Raw genomic sequence first — 20,000 nt, 5'->3', positions numbered from 1 at the left:
ACTGGATATGAGTGTGAGGGGATACTAAAGGAAGCTTGTGTCTGTATGATGTTTCTATCAAATCGTCTCTGAGAGGAAGAATGGTTTGATATATGTATGTATATATATATATATATATATATATATATATATATATATATATATATATTATATATATATATATATATGACTCGTGTAGACGGATAATGAGACGTCGGAATATGGGTTTTCTTCATTTATTACAAAAGGTTCGTTCGTAAGTACACTATACACAACTACCCTCTCAGGTAAGGGACTTGTCAACTAATTACTCCCTTCGCTACCAAAATGCAACCATTGCAAAACATGCTAAGACATAGGTTTTTGTAGAATACTCATGAGTATTGAGTTCATTTACCTTGACGTATAACACATATATACATGAATTAGGACATATATACAGTATGTGTATATATATATATATATATATATATATATATATATATATATATATATATGCGTGTATGTATAGATATATACAGTATATATATATATACATATATATATATATATATATATATGCGTGTATGTATAGATATATACAGTATATATATATATATATATATATATATATATTATATATATAATATATATATGTATATATACATATATATATGTATATATACATATATATATGTATATATATACATATATATGTATATATATATATATATATATATATATATATATATATATATATATATATATATAGTTTTGTGTACTTTCATACCCTTGCTATTTTTATGCTAAGATTTGAACTGAGAGTAAATTTACACCAGCGACGACAGCAGCCTAATTTAAATGTAACTTGTGACCCGGGCTAATGAAATCTTCATTGTTAATGGCAGAATATTGATAAGTTCTGTTTATGTCACAGAGATTTTTCATTAGATAAATCTCGACATTAACTGATGGACTGGATGAATGGAACAATCAGCTGCTAATGCCTGTGGTCCTCATTATAGTTAATAGACTTCTATTGATCAATATGTTTCAATAGGAAACTCTCTCTCTCTCTCTCTCTCTCTCTCTCTCTCTCTCTCTCTCTCTCTCTCTCTCTCTCTCTCTCTCTCTCTCTGTCCCAAGTTAGACTATTTTACTCTTTATTATATTTCCAATTTTGAAATCAAACTATTTTGAGTATCAAATATTCTTCATTTGCATAATTTTCATGTAACCTCTGACCAATAAAAACTCTCCATTATTTTTAATATGATTTTTTTTATTGTTTTAGAAAGTTTTTTAAAATCATGATAATTGTTATCCATAGGTTAGATATTTCTTAAATAAAAAGAAAGAATATATGTCCATGTTGTAAAAAAGAACATTTTTAAAGCAATTTTCCATACTTTGTCCTTTTCCTAACTGGTGATATATTCGGATGATATTAACGTGCTCAATAGTAGTGGTGGATACCATTTGCTATGAAAGTTCCAGGCTTGATAGGTAATTATTGAAATAGATTACTTCCATTTATTTACACCGGGACTTGCCATGAAATCTTGATTTCCTCCATCGTTGGTCAGTTTATCTCTTATTCATTGCCATCAGTGAGGCAAAATTATTCTTTTGTTTCCCGATACACATCTGACGACAAGTGATGGTAACCATTAAACGACTTCTGCTCGTATTTCCTTTGTCTCCCCTTTTATCTGAATGCTGCAGGCACTCTTTTTGTGTAACTGCTCCTTGGTTTTACCATTGGTTAATTGGACGTTCTTTTAAAAGGGTTTATAAGATATTCAGGGATTAAATTATTTAAACGAACCATTAGACAATAGATGTTCTTCGGAAATTTAAAAACAGATTTATTTTAAATTTTTACATGCCGTAAGGCTAAGATTTTGATGTGTTATTTATTATTTTCATAGCAATTACTATTACCTCCACCAACGAAGTTGGAAGAAGGTATTATTTTCGCCCCTGTTTGTGTGTTTGTTTGTGTGTGTTTGTGTTTGTGTTTGTTTGTGTGTATATTTGTTTGTGAACAGCTTCATGTCCACAATTTTAATCATAGAGTAATGAAACTTGCAGGGATTAACTGTTATGTAAAAAGCTGGAAACGATTAAATTTTGGAAGGTCAAGGTGAAGATCACGGTCAAGCAAATTGTCCAATTCACTTAATCAGCCATAAGTTTGGACAGCGTTGTCACAGAGACTTCAAACTTGGTTCATATTTGAGTGAATTAAAATCCACGCCAATTAATACATGTTAAGGTCAAAGGTCAATGTCAAGGTCGAACAAAAGGTCGAGAAATAAGCTGCTGCGGCGGAGGTCTGCGCTTTACTGGGTGCCCCTCTAGTATTGTTACTGTAATTATTATTTTTATCATTATATTTATCGTGCTTCTATTTTTCTCCTTAATTTGTTCTAACTTAGTATAGATGTATTTTTTAAGGTAGTTTTGTTAAAGGTAAAATGTATTTTTTCCCCTGTTGATCCGAAAAACGATTATTGATATGAGAGCAGTAACCCACCTTTATTTACTAATATATTTTTGATGCTTGATCACCCACATATTGCCTTTTTGATTGCATTAATAACTTCAAAATAAGAAAATTAAACACTAGCTCAAAATATAAACTTAGTACAGTATAAGAAATGACAGGTCTAATATTACGGCACTAATTTCTATGTGAGTAAATCGTAAACATAATAAATGTAACATATAATACTAAAATCTCTCTCTATCTCTCTCTCTCCCCCCCCTCTCTCTCTCTCTCTCTCTCTCTCTCTCTCTCTCTCTCTCTCTCTCTCTCTCTCTCTCTCTCTCTCTCTCTCTCTCTCAATAGGTCAATTCTCCCTGTTCTAATTAAAGAGGTAAGTATTAAAACGAAAAATTATTGATGTTTTCTAAATATAGGATTATTCCCTGGTTAAAAACAAGCCTTGTGAGTGTTGGGTTCTATTTTTCGTTTGCTCTTTCATTTGCTTGTTGGTTCGTGCCCGTGTTCATCGGCTTATATTCAGAATACATTTGCTGTTCGGCAGTTCCATCAGCTATAGTTTTATGCTTTTTGGGTATACCTTTTTTTTCTAATGGGAGTGATGTATTTTCCTATGAGAAAATTATTTAGTGCTTGTTTTCCATTTTTATCACTGCTTCAACTGTCGGTAAATTCTTTTTTATATTTTTTTCTATATACTTAATTTTTTTTCAACTGAATAGGATTGTATGTGGTGATTTTACTTTGTTGACATTAAGAATAATTAGGTTTAGCCAATTTTGTGCTGTAATAATTGAAAAGAGTATATTAGGGCATGAAATTTTAATGTACAGCAGCAGTCATGAAAATATTGTATGTAATGTTAAAGTAATATGTTAACTGACGCTTGAAAGCCCATTGAACTACCTCTGATAAGAACGGAAATATATTTATAACGACTCAACTAATCTGTTATATTTTCATCCGGAGTTAAATGTGGTTATTCATTGAACCATCTGTGCAGAAAAGGGGATGGGAGATATTTTAATAACTTATTGATTTCTATTATCTGTCAACATTCTAAGTGTACAAAGCGAGAAAATCTCATTTTGTATTGCTAAGAGATTTTGAGATTGGGAGGGAGAGCACAAAGAGCCCCATTTGTATAAGGAAATAACCATATAATATAGAACATCATCATCTTCCGTTATGGTTAAGGTAGGCAATTTTATGACACTGGAAGGGAACGTTTGAGTATTTTTTTTTTTTTAGAAGTTTTGCGTTCATGAGTTCTTTATAAGTACTTTTTTATGATCATGAGAATTATTTAAACCATACTTACAGTCCATTCTGCTATTCTGCTAAGAAAATTTAAGGTTAGAAATTAAGAATATGATTAGGAATTTACAAGTTACTAATTTGTTCATTGTTCTTGAAAAAAAAAATTCTTTTTTTTTTGCCGTTATTATGGTTTGGTTAGGTCAAACGCAAAATACATAGTTATCTAAAGATTCAACTTTTAATATTTTAATTCTCATTGAAGTAAATTATAAAAAATATTTTTATGCATTTGAAGTGAAAATGCATAAAAAATATTTTTTATGCATTTGAAGAGAAAATGTTTTATTTTCAATCAATTTTAAGAAAATATTATAAACATGCTTTATGGCTTTAAAAATTATAAAATACTACAAGAGATATTACTCACTTTTACTCGAACAAACCCCTTGAAAAATAAAACACTAGTCAAACAAATTCTCAAAACAAACACAATTCCCATCATATGAAGATTGACTAAGTGAACAACTGAGTTCACTTGGTCAATCTTCATAGATTATGTTTAAGCATTTATTAATCATATGTTATTCAACCTTCAACCCTCTTTCACTCAAACACAATCACTTATTAAAAGTTATAATTATACTGGTATCATTACTACTTCTACTACTACTACTACTACTACTACTACTACTACTACTACTACTACTAAAAAAGTAACCGTTCTAATTTGGAAAGCAGAATGCTGCAAGCTCAAGGGCTCCAACAAAAGCACCCCGGTGCGGAAAAGAAATAGAAAAGTAATGAATGAATGAGAAACGAAAAGTATGTGAAATATATTAAGATCCGTAATGACAGTAGATAGATGAATGATATTATTATTATTATTATTATTATTATTATTATTATTATTATTATTATTAGCTAAGCTACAACCCTAGTTGGAAAAGCTGAACGTTACAGGCCCAGGGGCTCCAACAGGGAAAGCAGCCCAGTGAGGAAAGGAGATGGCAAATAAACTTTATGTAAGCATTGGATAAAAGTATAAGATATTTAAAGATCAGGAACAACGTTAAGATAGATGAGTCATATTTAAAATATAGAACGAAAGTTATGTCAACCTGTTCAACAAAATAGAATTTACAAAAGGTTTGAACTTATGAAGTTCTACCGATTTCACCGCCAGATTAGGAATATCATTTTACATTAAGGCCACAACTTTAATAAAACTTCTAGAATACCGTGTAGTATTGTGCCTTATGATGCAGAAAGTGTTACAGAAGTAGAGAAGGAATTAATACTTAGACAGTTTATGAACAACTAATTTAATAGATAGACAACACAGGTATTTATAGGCCCAAGGGGTCACCACAGGATGACAATTGTTTATATACAGTCAAGAAATTTTGTCAATAAGGTTAACATTAGCATGAAAATATACACTATAATAACAGAATGTTAATAGAGTTGAAATATGAGTGGTACATTCAAGGGATATTTTTAAGAGGAGTTAGATGGTGGTTGCAGCATAGAAGAAAATGTAGATAGGGTCATCTTTCTTATTTGTAGGTGTATTGCTTGCTGCACGCTCATTATATGGCTCCCCCCTGAAGTGGACATGCATGTGAAAAGGGGCCCCATACATTTGTCTGGCAGGTGATGCGCAGATTATAGACGACCAATGGTATTCCAATTCTCTTTACCACAAATGCTGAGTAGGAAAGCTTTTAGAGTACGATAGATGATAAGGAATGGGCCTGCATCATCGGTGTGCATGGAAGTGTGAGTTACAGTGTTTAGGTCTTTCTGTGCGTGCTGCATTGCATGGCGCTTGTAAGTCTGAAGACCCTGGGTAAACTTCCCCACAACATGATGTAGGTGCTGGAGATCATTGGAGGAGGTAGCTGACAGAAATAATTCCTGAGATCTATGAATATTTGAAAGTAGTTCTCAGTCCGAAGAAGACCCAGGAAAGTTATGGAAACCATCTGGAGTTGGTAAAGCAAGACATCAAAGCCAGCGAGTGGAGCGATCAATGACTATGAAAAGGTGGGGTGGTAAACGCAACAATGTGAATGTCGACAAAGTAATGTTGAGGTTGATGAAAAGTGCTTAAACCCGAATGCACCTTTGAAGGTTGTCATGATAAACAGGTGGTAACCCAATCCCTGGCATTCTCAGTAATGTCATGCAATATGAACGTCAATTTCAATAGCTGCGGTGCAGTAGATTAGCTCGAGGGGTGTGAGATCGGCGCGTGGAGGCAGGTATCCACAGGCATGGCCTACCAATATTGACGTCACAGAGGGAGGTGGCCTTGTAGGCATTGAGGAGGACGTCTTACCAACAGTGTTAACCAAGGTAAAGTCAAGCAACCATAGAATGGTGAGAAACAGAGTTTGGTTAGATCTAAGGAAAGGAAAACTAATTTTAAGAGAGAAAATAAACATCTTGCAATAAGAGAAAAATCTTATGAGTTTAGTTTAGCAATACACAATAGGTACTCCCAGCTACATCATGAAATGCAAGTAGTAAAAAAGAAATTAACAGTAATTCAAAAATTTTTGTATTGGAATCTGCACAAGAGATGAGTGGAAAAGTTCCTAAATAAGATCAACGAAAATTATCAGAAAAGACCAAAAACCTAATAAAGAAAAAATTGGAAATGAGGGTGAAATCCAAGAGAGGTGAAATAGAATTAGCAGAACTAAAACAATAAACAAACTAAAAATCCAAAACATTCTTAAACACAATAAGACCAAAATTGACGAAATACTAAGGAAGGAAGAAGCATCAAATTGATGAAATGAAGACGTAGAAGAGGACGGCAACAAATGTTGGTTGTCAAGGTTGAAAATGGAGATATTATGAACAATAGAGTTGGAGTAACAAAAATTGCAGAGGATTTCTATACAATGCCATACATTAGTGATATAAGAAATAACTTCACGAATAGAAGTAATGAAACACCTGAGCCGATACCAAACTTAACAGTCGAAGTAAAGAAAGCATTATTATTATTATTATTATTATTATTATTATTACTTGCTAAGATACAACCCTAGTTGGAAAAGCAGGATGCTATAAGCCCAGGGGCTTCAACAGGGAAAATAGCTCAGTGAGGAAAGGACAAAAGGCAAATAAAATATTTTAAGAACTGTAACAACATTTAAATATCTTTTAAATAAACTATAAAAAACTTTAAGAAAACAAGAGGATGAGAAATAACATAGAATAGTGTGCCCGAGTGTACCCTCAAGCAAGAGAACTCTACCCCAGGACAGTGAAAAACCATGTTACGGAGGCTCTGGCACTACCCAAGACTAGAGAACAATGGTTTGATTTTGGAGTGTCCTTCTAGAAATTAACAGGAATACACATCTCTGGTGAGTTTTTATTTCACAGAGTGATTTCGCTATTCGAAATCTTTCTTGACCGTAAAATATACCCCTTGGGTGAGGAAGAGTTATTTGGTAATCTCAGTGTTGTCAGGTGTATGAGGATAGAGGAGAATATTTAAAGAATAGCCCAGACTATTCAGTGTGTGTCTATGTAGGCAAAGGGAAAATGAACCGTAAACAGAGAAGGATCCAATGTAGTACTTTCTGACCAGTCAAAGGACCCCATAACTCTCTAGTTTTAGTATCTCAATGGGTGGCTGGTGCACTGGCCAACCTACTACCATTAAAAGGCATGAAAAGAGGCACAGTAGCAGGAAAAGATGGCCTTTACAATTGGTTTAGTAATAGATGGAGGATATTTCATAGTAGTAAAACTGGATGAACTTCACACAAAATGTCTGCAAAGAATGCTATACACCTACAACTTAAAAAAACAATTATCATTATACTAATTAAAAAAAAAAGGACACACAAAAGACCTGAAAAATTACTGCCCAATAAGTTTACTCTCCGTGATATACATAATATTTACAAAGATCATATGCTAAGTAGAAAGACAGCTAGACTTTAATCAACCAAGAGAGTCAGCGGGCTTTAGAAGTGGGTATTCAACAACTGACCATATCTATGTAATTACCCAGCTAATGAAAAAATCATCGTATGACAAACTACTATATATGACATTTATAGACTATGAGAAAGGTTTTGATTCTGTCAAAACCTGAGTAGTAATGAAAGCCCTTCAAAGACAAGGAATAGATGAATCTTATGTTAGAACACGAAGTTATCTATACAAGAAGTGCTGCAATCCTAAAACTACATATTGTGGAAAAATTCAAATTGAGAAAGGAGTTAGACAGAGAGACCCTATCTCTTCTAAATTATTCATAGCATGCCTAGAAGTTTTTAAAAATTGGAATTGTTAAAATGTAAGAGTTAATGTTAATGGAGAATAACCTAACAACTTAAGTTGTGCAGATAATATAGTTGCATTTAGTGAATCATGGGAGGAATTACAAAAGGTGATGAAGGATTTGAATAGAGAAAGCAGAAATGTATGACTAAAAGATGAATGTGAGTAAAACTAAGATAATGTTCAATGAAAATGCAGAGACAACAAATAAAAGTTATTGACAAACTTATAGATTGTTAATGAATATATGTACTTCAGACAGGCAAATTGTTTCTCCATGACATGAGACTGAAATTTAAAGAAGGATAAGCATGGAATGGAGAGCTTTTGAAAAACAAAATGAGATTATGAAAGGTAAAATGCCCCTCTCTCTAAAAGGAAAAGTATTTAATGAGATAGTCCTACCGGTATCAAATTAGGCCTCAGAAACTTGGAGCCGTACCAAAGCCTTAAAATATAAGGTAGTAACAATTCAGAGAGCTGCGGAAAGAATGATGATGGGAATAAATCTAAGAGACAGTAAAAGAGCAACATGGATATGAAAGCAAACTAAAGTAGAGTTTATTCTAACATTTAAGAAGAAGAAATGAACGTGGGCAGGAAATATAATGAATGGACATTAAGAATAACAGAATGGGTCCATAAAGATTATAAATTGAGCAGTGGAAAGAAGATAAGACGATGGATTGACGAACTATGAGAGTTTGCAGGTGTAGACTGTCATAGAAAAACCTTAAACAGACATATCTGAGGCCTTTGTTGTGCAGTGGGCTGGTAAAGGCAGGTGGTATATATATATATATATATATATATATATATATATATATATATATATATATATATATATATATATATATAATGTGTGTGTATATAAGAAATGTGGTTTCCTTTTTGCTGGTAAAAATATAATATATTGTCCACTTTAGGAGGTGAAGCGTAATAGCGGCCTTCTTTATCTTTATTATGTAGGAAAGCTCATAAGGATATAAAGAATGGGAAATGAGTAGAATGATGCTCCCGGTAAGCTTTTCTGAATCGGATTAAAGGCTTCCTGGTAGAGAGGAGTCATTCGGTACGTTGATACTGCTCAAGATTGATTTTCATCGATTCATTATTTGATATATTAATATTTGACAAAATATCAGCAATGATGTCTTGCGGGATGGTTGGAAGCATTAAATAGAACAAAGAAAATTGTAAATCAAGCCTTTATTTGAAGACGATTTCTGTAACGGTGGTCGTTATCTGTTCTTTGACGTTGGAATGAAAAGACATTTTTATACTAAACACATTTATGTTCGACATCATATAGGTCATTGCTGTCATGATGCTTTTCATGGGAAGTAGATATCCCTCCTGAAATACAGTAATTTTTTCAAGAAAGTTTTTGTTAAAATGTCTTTTGGGCAGAAAGAGTGGACAAATGCTTGTGGCCCTGTAGCTTCCGACAGGCCCATTTGTTAGACATTAAACCGATGAAATTGTATAGAAAATATGAGTCAGATGCTTGCAGTCTGAGGAAAAGGCTGATAGTCATTATAAAAAGAATAAATAATCAAAATATTTAAAAAAGAAATTGGTTGGATAGATGGATGGGCACTAAGAAAGTTGAATAAATATACATACTAGTGAACTTGTGAACAGTTCAATACATTTGTCAATGTTGAAAGATTGGGACTTGCCATTTCTGTTCAAGGATTATTAATGTTAACATAGGTCAAAGCTAAAATATCTTGCAATTAACCTTTACCCCAAAGACATTGTGGTACAAAGTCTGAACGTGGATAGCATGGTCGAAGAATCTCTTGATTACTATTGTGAGGGACGAGAATTTTCATTGCCGCCTTTAGCGATGAATTATTTCTACTTTTTAATAGTCTTTTCTATTGTTTATGTGCACTAACGTGTAACGTGGAGTATGTAATTGGATTTTCCCTTTTTTTCTTTATGTACAACAACCTCTAAGGTATTTTATTTTTTTTTTTTTAAACTTAGATATTCGTCCTCTGTAACTTTTTATTATTTACAACGTTTTTTATTTTTTTATTTGTTGACGTGACCATTTTGGGGAATCGAAAATGCCGGGAAAGGTTTCTTAGGGGATAGATTAATTTTATTTTCTAGGCGATGGATTTTTACATTTTTTTCATTCGTTTGTATTTGTTTTGTAGGGAAAGAGAGTTGTTTTTTTAGGGTTGATTTGCATGGTTCGTGTTGTGGTATGTAACCTGTTTTCATATGTATGCCAAGGGGAGAGGAATGTTTGAATTCAGGTGGGGTTGACACTATTGTTTATTTGTTATTTAATCCAAAGTTATTTTTGTTTGTAATATGTTTACGTGGTTAATTCGTTTCATGTAAATTTTTACGTTATAGATAAAATCCAAACCTTGCAAATATGGGAAAAATACCTCTACCCGGATACTAAATATATGGGTCTTTAAAGCTTAGTTGGGATATTTATCTATTGATGATTGTATCATGAACTTTATGAGAGCCAAGGTCGCGTGACTTGTAATTTTGCCTTGGGAATGTTCTTTGCTAAATGGGGGCTTAGGATGTTGAAATTGTCTGTGAGATTCGAGGTAATTCTGTGTAGCTTTTGATTTGTTCAATTACAATTATTTTAATAGGGTAGGACAGTTGACTTTGTTAATGGATGAAGTTTGCCATTCCTTGTCATTTTAGATTATGTAAGTTCTTTAAGCATTCAGTAACTCTTATTGTGACAGGACTAGTATACTAAATTTTTCATAGAATTGATGACAACGCCGAAGCTTTGTAAATGAAAACAACAATGACGAGGATATCTCTGATCAGTTAATTAGGGACTGTTGATTAACGTCACGACCGATATATTACAGAAAGTTGATGAGTTATACATATTTCCATGAATTGAATGCGAGATATTAAAGAGTAACATGGTATGGACTTTGAATTTGAGTGAAGGACGAGCAATAGACTAGCACAGGGGAAAAAAAAGAGATCAGTGATTTGGTGGGGTTTTGTCATTATGTGAGGATAGGTTGGTGGAAATGGTGTGTAATTCGACAATGTTAATAAAAAGGAGGGAAGAAGAAATATTGTTGGGTAGTGTTGAAAAGTGTTATAATGGAAAGGCTAGGATTTCACGGTTCATACGAACGATTTCAAGATAATGGTGGGCAGTTCATTATGTATACTGATACGTTTTTGTTTGAAATAATGTATATAAAGGGGCTTACATTATGGAAGATTTTTGCATGGGCGTTCACACTAAATTGTTTGACTTTAAGAAGGGTTGTGACTTACGCACACATATGGATATATATATATATATATATATATATATATATATATATATATATATATGTGTGTGTGTGTGTGTGTATATATATATATATATATATATATATATATATATATATATATATATATATATATATATATGATTATACTGTATATGTAATGACAGTGATTGTAGCAGAAACTAAGGAGTAACTTCAGAGAGTGTTGAGATTGGTGGAGGAGCAGTGCAATAGGTATGAATTTGTTAGAGAGAAAACCAAAAGTATGAAAATTGGACGCCAGAGAGAGGCCTTAGAACGCAGCTATCAGAGGAAGAAGTGGAACAAGTCAATGAGTTTAAATATTTGTGAGTGTCTTTCACAGCAGATGGAAAGATGGAAAGAGCAATTCAAGACCGAATCTCAAGTGGCCAGAAAGCATTTGAAAGGCTAAGAAGAATCTGGAACGATAGAAATATATCCATTTAGTTGAAAATTAGACTATAAAGAGCTATAGTGATCCCCTCTGTGATATACGGTGCTGAATGCTGGGTACTGAAGAAGAGAGAAATGAAAAAGTTATTAGCCTTTGAAATGAAATGTCTGAGAAGAATCTGTGGTGTAAGGTTGGAGGACATAATTACGAACGAGAAAGTGAGAGAAATGGCTGATGTTGAGGACACAGTTCTGATTAGAGTGGAGGATATTCAGAGGATGGAACAGGACAGATGGCTAAATATATTGATGCATGGTCGAGTGGCCGGAAACAGACCGAGAGGATGACTTAAGAGATTCTAAGGTGAAAACCTTCAAAAAATCAAATAGAGGCGAGACATTTCACCAGCTGGCACAGATGGCATTGGAAAGGGATCTCTGGAGAGAATGGCATCAGATGCAGGACCCAACCTGGAGAATTCCGGACGGGATTTAGTGTGTGAGTGAGTGATGTAATGACTAACAATCTGTTTTAAATGTTTGTAAGATTCCTTGGATTTTTGCCGGTGTGGGTTACAGGTATGTATTTTGGAAAAATTGGCCAGGGCACCAGCCACCCGTTGAGATACTACTGCTAGAGAGTTATGGGGTCCTTTGACTAGCCAGACCGTATTACATTGGATCCCTCCCTCTGGTTACGGTTCTCTTTCCCTTTACCTACACTTACGCCGAGTAGTCTGGCCTATTCTTTACAGATTCTCCTCTGTCCTTATACACCTGACAACACTGATATTACCAAGCCATTCTTCTTCGCCCAAGGGGTTAACCACTGCACTGTAATTGTTCCTCTTGATAAGGGTAGAAGAGACTCTTTAGCTATGGTAAGCAGCTCTTCTAGTAGAAGGACACTCCAAAATCAAACCATTGTTCTCTAGTCTTGGGTAGTGTCATAGCCTATGTACCATGGTCTTCCACTATCTTTGGGTAGAGTTCTGTTGCTTGAGGGTACACTGGGGCACACAATTCTATTTTATTTCTCTTTCTCTTGTTTTGTTAAAGTTTTTATAGTTTATATTGGAGATATTTAAATGTTACTGTTCTTGAATATTTTATTTTTCCTTATTTCCTTTCCTCACTGGGCTATTTTCCCTGTTGGGGCCCCTGGGTTTATAGCATCCTGCTTTTCCAACTAGGGTTGTATCTTAGCAAGTAATTATAATAATAATAATAATAATAATAATAATATGATTGATTAAATTCACAACTACGTTTTATACACACACTTATATATATATACATACATATATATATATATATATATATATATATATATATATATATATATATATATATATATATACTGTATATGTAAACAAACCTTTTTTTGCCCCTGATTTACTCTTGCCCTTGGCATGATCTATTCTCCCTGATCCCATTCCCCTCGCGTGTTAGCACGCAAACAATTTCTCTGTGGGAGATAGAGCCTTGCCCCTTCATAAACAAGATAATGGATTCTATTTCCCAGTTTGGGGTCTTTTCAGTCAGGTTGTATCTTTTTGTCAATTTTGAAGTTATTGGCTGTGTCATCTAAAAAGCTAAAGATTGTCCTTAAAGACTTTCTGGGAGAATATGCGGTTATTTATTGCAGACAAAGGGAGTCATGAGTAGAGAAACTCTATAACTTGAAATTTTCTTTCCATTTTTGTGCACAATTAGTGGTATTTTTTCTTCTTGAATATATAAGTAAGGTAAAGATTTTATTCATATGTTTATAACTTTTAAAAGAAATTTTCGTATGAATGATTATATAACAGAATGATACGGGCAAATGATATATTCATAAAATCTTGTCCTAAAGGAAAAGTTATATGATGTAGTATTGTAGTGGTTACTTTTTGACAAAAGTTTTTTTTTTTTTTTTTTTTTGTTAATAAATAATATCTCCAATTATATAAGAGCTTTTTTTTTGGACAAAAATGTATACATATATTGTGAGAGAATCATTCTGTATTTAAACGTAAATTCATAAAGGAGTATGGTGTGAATCTGAAAGCTTCATCGGGTTAATGAGATTTAAATTCCTTTATATAAATCACAGCTGATAACTTAGATTACATTGAATAATATCAGGAAAATTAAGGAGCCTGGCAGAAATCCTGGATACAGGTTTCTATATGAAGGTCATTGCGGTTTTGATGAAGTGGGATTATTTCCGTCTAACATCAAATGCTGCCGTTTATTATCAGAATGAGAATCTCTACTTTGATTATGAGATTGCCTTAGCTTTGGTCCATGATAGTGCTCATTCAGGTTTATGCGTGCGCTCTCTCTCTCTCTCTCTCTCTCTCTCTCTCTCTCTCTCTCTCTCTCTCTCTCTCTCTCTCTCTCTCTCTTTAGACGACGAATTGAAATGATTTCCATCTGACATCAGAGACAGCAGTTTCGTAAGGGAAATGGGATATTCAAAGTCAGAATTGCATTTGGTGCATAACACGTCGAAGTCCATCGCCATGTCCCACTTAGTATCGCCCCTTCAGCTGCAAAGATGACTGGATCGTTTGTCATGCCTTGTAATAATGGATTGCATTCATATCGGACCAAAGGGACATTCGGACGACGTCATTCATTTTAGGTAATGTTTCCCGCTCTTCTTCGAATCCTTCTTTGGGAGTTTATATATATATATATATATATATATATATATATATATATATATATATATATATATATATATATTATTACTTGCTAAGCTTACAACCCTAGTTCGAAAAGCAGGATGGTATAAGGCCAAGGGCCACAGCAAGAAAATAGCCCAGTAAGGAAAGGAAACAAGGAAAAATAAAATATTTTAAGAACAGTAACAATATTAATATAAATATTTTCTATATTAACTATAAAAACTTGACAAAACTAGAGGAAGAGAAATGAAATAGAATAGAGAGCCACAATGCACCCTCAAGCCAGAGAACTCTGCCTCAAGACAGTGGAAAACCATGGTACAGAGACTATAGCACTACCCAAGACTAGAGAACAATGGTTTTATTTTGGAGTGTCCTTCTTCTAGAAGAGCTGCTTACCATAGCTAAAGAGTCTCTTCTACCCTTACCAAAAGGAAGGTAGCCAATAAAAGATTACAGTGCAGTAGTTAACCCCTTGGGTGAAGAAGAATTGTTTGGTTATCTCAGTGTTGTTAGGTGTATGAGGACACTAGAGAATCAGTAAAGAATAGGCCAGACTATTCTGTGTATGTGTAGGCAAAGGGAAAGTGAACCGTAACCAGAGAGAAGGATCCAATATAGTACTGTCTGGCCAGTCAAAGGACCCCATAACACTCTAGCGGTAGTATCTTAACGGGTGGCTGATGGCCTGACCAACCTACTACCTACCATAAAGTTTACAGGCCGCTCATGAATGGCAGAGGCAAGGGACATTGCCCTATCAAGCAGGACAATGGCCTAGAGACTAACCATATTACATATGATCAGCGACCAAGCTAGGACCAACGAGGGCCAGGCAACGGCTGCTGATGTCTCAGCAGATAGACCTATAGGCTCGTTCAAACCCTTCATCCTTAGATCACAAGGATAGTAAGGTTGCAGCGACCAATGGAACTAACTAGTCTGAGCGGGACTTTAACCCTAGTCTGGCAAGAATGCTACCTCCAGGCTTCTACAACCTTTATATATATATATATATATATATATATATATATATATATATATATATATATATATATATATATATATATATATATATAATCAGCCTTTGCTAGTCCAGTGCAGGATAAGGTATCAGACATGTACTTCCACTCCTTTCTGTTTATATTCTTTCTATGCCACTCTATACCCTCATTTAATTATATTGTCAATCCATCGTCTTATCTACCTTCTCAATGCTTGGTTTGCAATCTTTAGGGACCGATTCTGTTATTCTTTTTGTTTATCTATTGTTTGTCATTCATATTATATGCCCTGCCCGCGTCCATTTCTTTTTCCTACACATTGATAGAATATCGTATACTCTAGTTTATTGTCGTATCCTTATTGCACTTATTTTGTCCCCTAGGGTCATTCCCATTATTATTCTTACCATAGCTCTTTGAGTTATAACTAGTTTAGCTTCTAAGGCTTCAGTAAGACTCCAAGTTTCTGATTGCATAGGTTAATACTGTTAATACTACCTGATAATATATATATACTGTATATATATATATATATATATATATATATATATATATATATATATATATATATATATATATATATATATATATATAATAAATTTTTTGCACATTTAAACGTGTTTCTTTCATATTTCAAATAAGCCATATATATTAATACATTAAAGTCTGGATTCTCTTAACGACCTCGGGATCAGAGCCCAAGGCGGAACCGCCCAAGACTATGATATCGGACCGGCGGGGATTTGAACCCTCGTCCAGGATATCTGTATGCCAGTGACCATACCACTCGTGGCGGAGTGGTATGGTCACTGGCATACAGTTATCCTGGACGAGGGTTCAAATCCCCGCCGGTCCGATATCATAGTTTTTATGCGGTTCCGCCTTGGGCTCTGATCCCGAGGTCGTTAAGAGAATCCAGACTTTAATGTATTAATATATATGGCTTATTTGAAATATATATATATATATATATATATACACGCATATATATATATATATATATATTATCATCATCATCATCCTCTCCTCATGCGCCTATTGATGCAAAGCTCCTCGGTTAGATTTCGCCAGTCGTCTCTATCTTGAGCTTTTAATTCAATACTTTTTCATTCATCATCTCGTACTTCTCGCTTCATATTCCTCAGCCATGTAGCCCTGGATATTCCAACTTTTCTAGCGCCTTGTGGAGCCCAGATGAAAGTTTGGTAAACTAATCTCTCGTGGGGAGTGCGAGGAGTATGTCCATACCATCTCCATGTACCCCTCACCATGGTCTCATCCACATATGGCGCTCGAGTAATCTCTCTTATAGTTTCATTTCTAATCCTGTCCTGCGATTTAACTCCCAATATTCTTCTAAGAGCTTTGTCCTCAAATCTTCAAAATCAGGTTGGATATCTTTTCATTTTCATACCACGACTTGTTTCCATACAGTAACACCTGATTTTTATACGTAGTTTCACGAGGTTTGATTTCCAAATTTTACTTAACCTCGCCACTGTCCGTTTTTTTCTATCTTTCATTAAATTCAAGTTCTAAAAATCCTGTATTAGAGAACATAGTTCCTAAATATTTAAATGATTTCACCTCATTAATCCTTTCCTTTCAATGATATTTCATTTATTGCATTTTCCGTTCTCATCATCTCGATCTTTTTTCTATTTATCCTGAGCCCAACCTTATGTGAGATTTCATGCATTCTGGTAAGCAATCTTAGAAAGTCCTTTGGTGTTCCGCAAATAAGACAGCGTCATCAGCCTACTTTAGGTTACCTAATTCCCTGTTACCGATAGTGTCCATTCCTTCTCCACCATCCCCAGGTGTTCTATGCATTACAAAATCCATGAGGAGGATAAACAACATAGGTGACAACACATTCCCTTATAGTACTCCACTGTTTACTGGAAATTCATTTGATAGGCCTCCACTAACATTTCCTTTTCACTTGCAATGTTCATGAACAGACTTAATCAAATGTACATACTGGGTATTTATATAAAGTATATATATATATATATATATATATATATATATATATATATATATATATATATATATATATATATATATATATATATATATATAAGTGGTTAAGCAGAGCATTCTAATTTCTATGAAGCCACTTTATACTTTATATCTAAATTGGATTAGATATACATAGTTCTCCTTAGTTCAGACTTATTGCAAATTATTTTTTTTCATGATGTTCACTGACATTAGTGTCATTCCATAGGCCACATGTTTAATCTTATGTATTTCTTTCTTGGTATTTATCTTAGTACAGCTGTGTCCCGGTTTCCGTGCTCGGTTGCATTTGAGTCCTTTGAAAATTTACCTTGGTCATCAGTTATTCCCAATTATAGTTAATTCGATATTAATGGTTTATTTGAAAGTATTAAGGACTTATTTGTAGGTTAGCAATTAATGATAAGTACGCTAAAGCCCGATTTTAGTCTGGATTTAAAGAAACTTTAGGTGCTCTTTTCCTCATTTTCTGTATTTGACAGCGTAAGGTCTAGTTTTTCATTACTCTGCTGACTGTCAAACATATCGGCCAAAAGAGTTGCCTTTTCCTTTGGACCGTGACAGAGCCATCTGGTTTAAGTTAATTAGGAACTGTTGCATCTACATCAAAGAGTGCAGATTTAAAAGTTGTCCACTACTTATGTTCGTGGGTTGTACTAGAAATGGGGTTTTTATGATGCCATTTGTTCTTTGGTGAGGAGTACCATTGAGGAAAGGGAAGGCACCCACTATTGGATAAGAAAAACCCTTTCCAATTATTTTGTGCTCTGAGGACTCCTCAGCAGTAATGTAATTTGCCGGCAAAGGTGCAGAAATTAAATCAAGACGAAAATTACAGTGATACATAGAAGCAACCTCATGGAAAGTTGGAGGCCATAAGTGATTATTAACATTTATCTAAAATATTGATTAGCTTCCCGCAGTATGATTATATGTTGAAGAGTTATATGCCTGGAAATTAAATATTTAAAGAAAGAAATAAGTATGTTGCAAGTATTTCCAAACTTTAAACGTCCGTATCCAAAAACTAGTGTTTTTTTTTTTTTTTTTTTTTTTTTTTTTTTTTTTTTTTTTTTTTTTTTTTTATTCAATAGTTCATGAAAAATCAAGTTTTTTACAGATTTACGTGAAACCTCTCCTGGATACTGATATTAATCGTGGATATAGCCTATACAGACATTTTGTTTTATTTGACAAATTGAAAATTGACCGTGTCAATTGGAATCAAATCGATAAAATCCTAAATTTCCATGATGTCACTCTGGGAAGCCATCTTGTGAGCATGATAATTCAATATATTTGGAAAAATACCCCAAAACCCGAAATATGCTGATATTTGAATTATATTCAAGTACACCCACGACAAATTTCGTGTTACTAGCACAAATGATAACGCCAAAAGGATATTTTTAGATTTTTTTTTCTGTATGACGTCACAGGATTATTATTTCATTATATCACGCCAACAATATTTGGAATCCTATTTAACATACTCCACGAACGTTTCGAGTCAAAATATCAAATAATTTGGAGGGTGATTTTTTTTTTCTACATTCGGTTTGTATAGCCTCTGTTAACTGTAGTTAATAAAGTAATTGACCACAATATAAATTCATTTTTAGACATTCATGCATATAATAAGTGCATGATTATTCAATGTTTCCAATAAAAAATAACTGTATTATGCTTACAAAGCTCATCGGTATTTTTTAAATGCTAGATTGACAGCTAAAAACTTTAGTCAACTTTTAGATATTCCTAGATGGCAACATTTCGTAAAATATATGCATACTTTACTGTAAAGTACTTTACAAGTCATTCAGATTCAAGGGAATGTACACCCAGCAACAAAACCGGTGTCGCCTGGCCAGACCTGGCTTGGAGAGATCATGCCCCTCTTGCCCTGAAAGGTGGCCGAGGTTAAACAACCGAGACATCGTTAGAATGGTTAGAATGTGAGGAGGAGAGAAATTACCGATATCACTCAAAGAAATGCAATGAAGCGAGATAACTTTTTTATTCTTTCAAGAAATGTAATCTAATATTATTTCGAAACTAATTCATCAAAAGATTTTATCATAACTTTTTATTTGAATTTTCCTATCCTATTTCTATACAGAATTTTCTTAAATAATATTGGAACTGACTATTCATATTAATATTCATAACACAGAAATATCTCTCGTTTGCATTTTCTTAAGCATTACTCTCTCTCTCTCTCTCTCTCTCTCTCTCTCTCTCTCTCTCTCTCTCTCTCTCTCTCTCCACAAAATTACACACTGCGGCCTATCAACACATTGTTTACTCAAATTATCTGGTTCACCGTCAATAACCTTAGATATCAGGGTGACAAAAAACTCCTAATCAATCAGTCAATCAATCAAATTTTCTGGGCAAGTCTCTCACTTCCAAGCGAACCCTCTTCCCTGGTGACGGTTGCTCAATGCTCAAAGGTCCAAGTCTAGCTGGCTTCACCCTTCCCAAGGGAAAAGGAAATATTTCCTTAGCATTAAGTATTCGTATTATTACGATTTTATTTGTCGTTTCTTATCCT

General features: G+C 33.8%; 1 protein-coding gene across 1 annotated transcript in view; it reads right to left on the bottom strand.

Moving 5' to 3' along the window:
- LOC137653921 (myosin-11-like) overlaps positions 1-20,000 on the bottom strand; it is a 72,577-nt gene that overhangs the window by 34,343 nt on the left and 18,234 nt on the right. The window lies entirely within an intron of this gene.

The sequence above is a fragment of the Palaemon carinicauda genome, chromosome 15, assembly GCF_036898095.1.
Source record: "Palaemon carinicauda isolate YSFRI2023 chromosome 15, ASM3689809v2, whole genome shotgun sequence".
In the NCBI taxonomy this organism is placed as follows: Eukaryota; Metazoa; Arthropoda; class Malacostraca; order Decapoda; family Palaemonidae; genus Palaemon; species Palaemon carinicauda.
The sequence above is the reverse complement of the archived record's forward strand: the minus strand, read 5'-3'. Positions and strand labels throughout refer to the sequence as shown.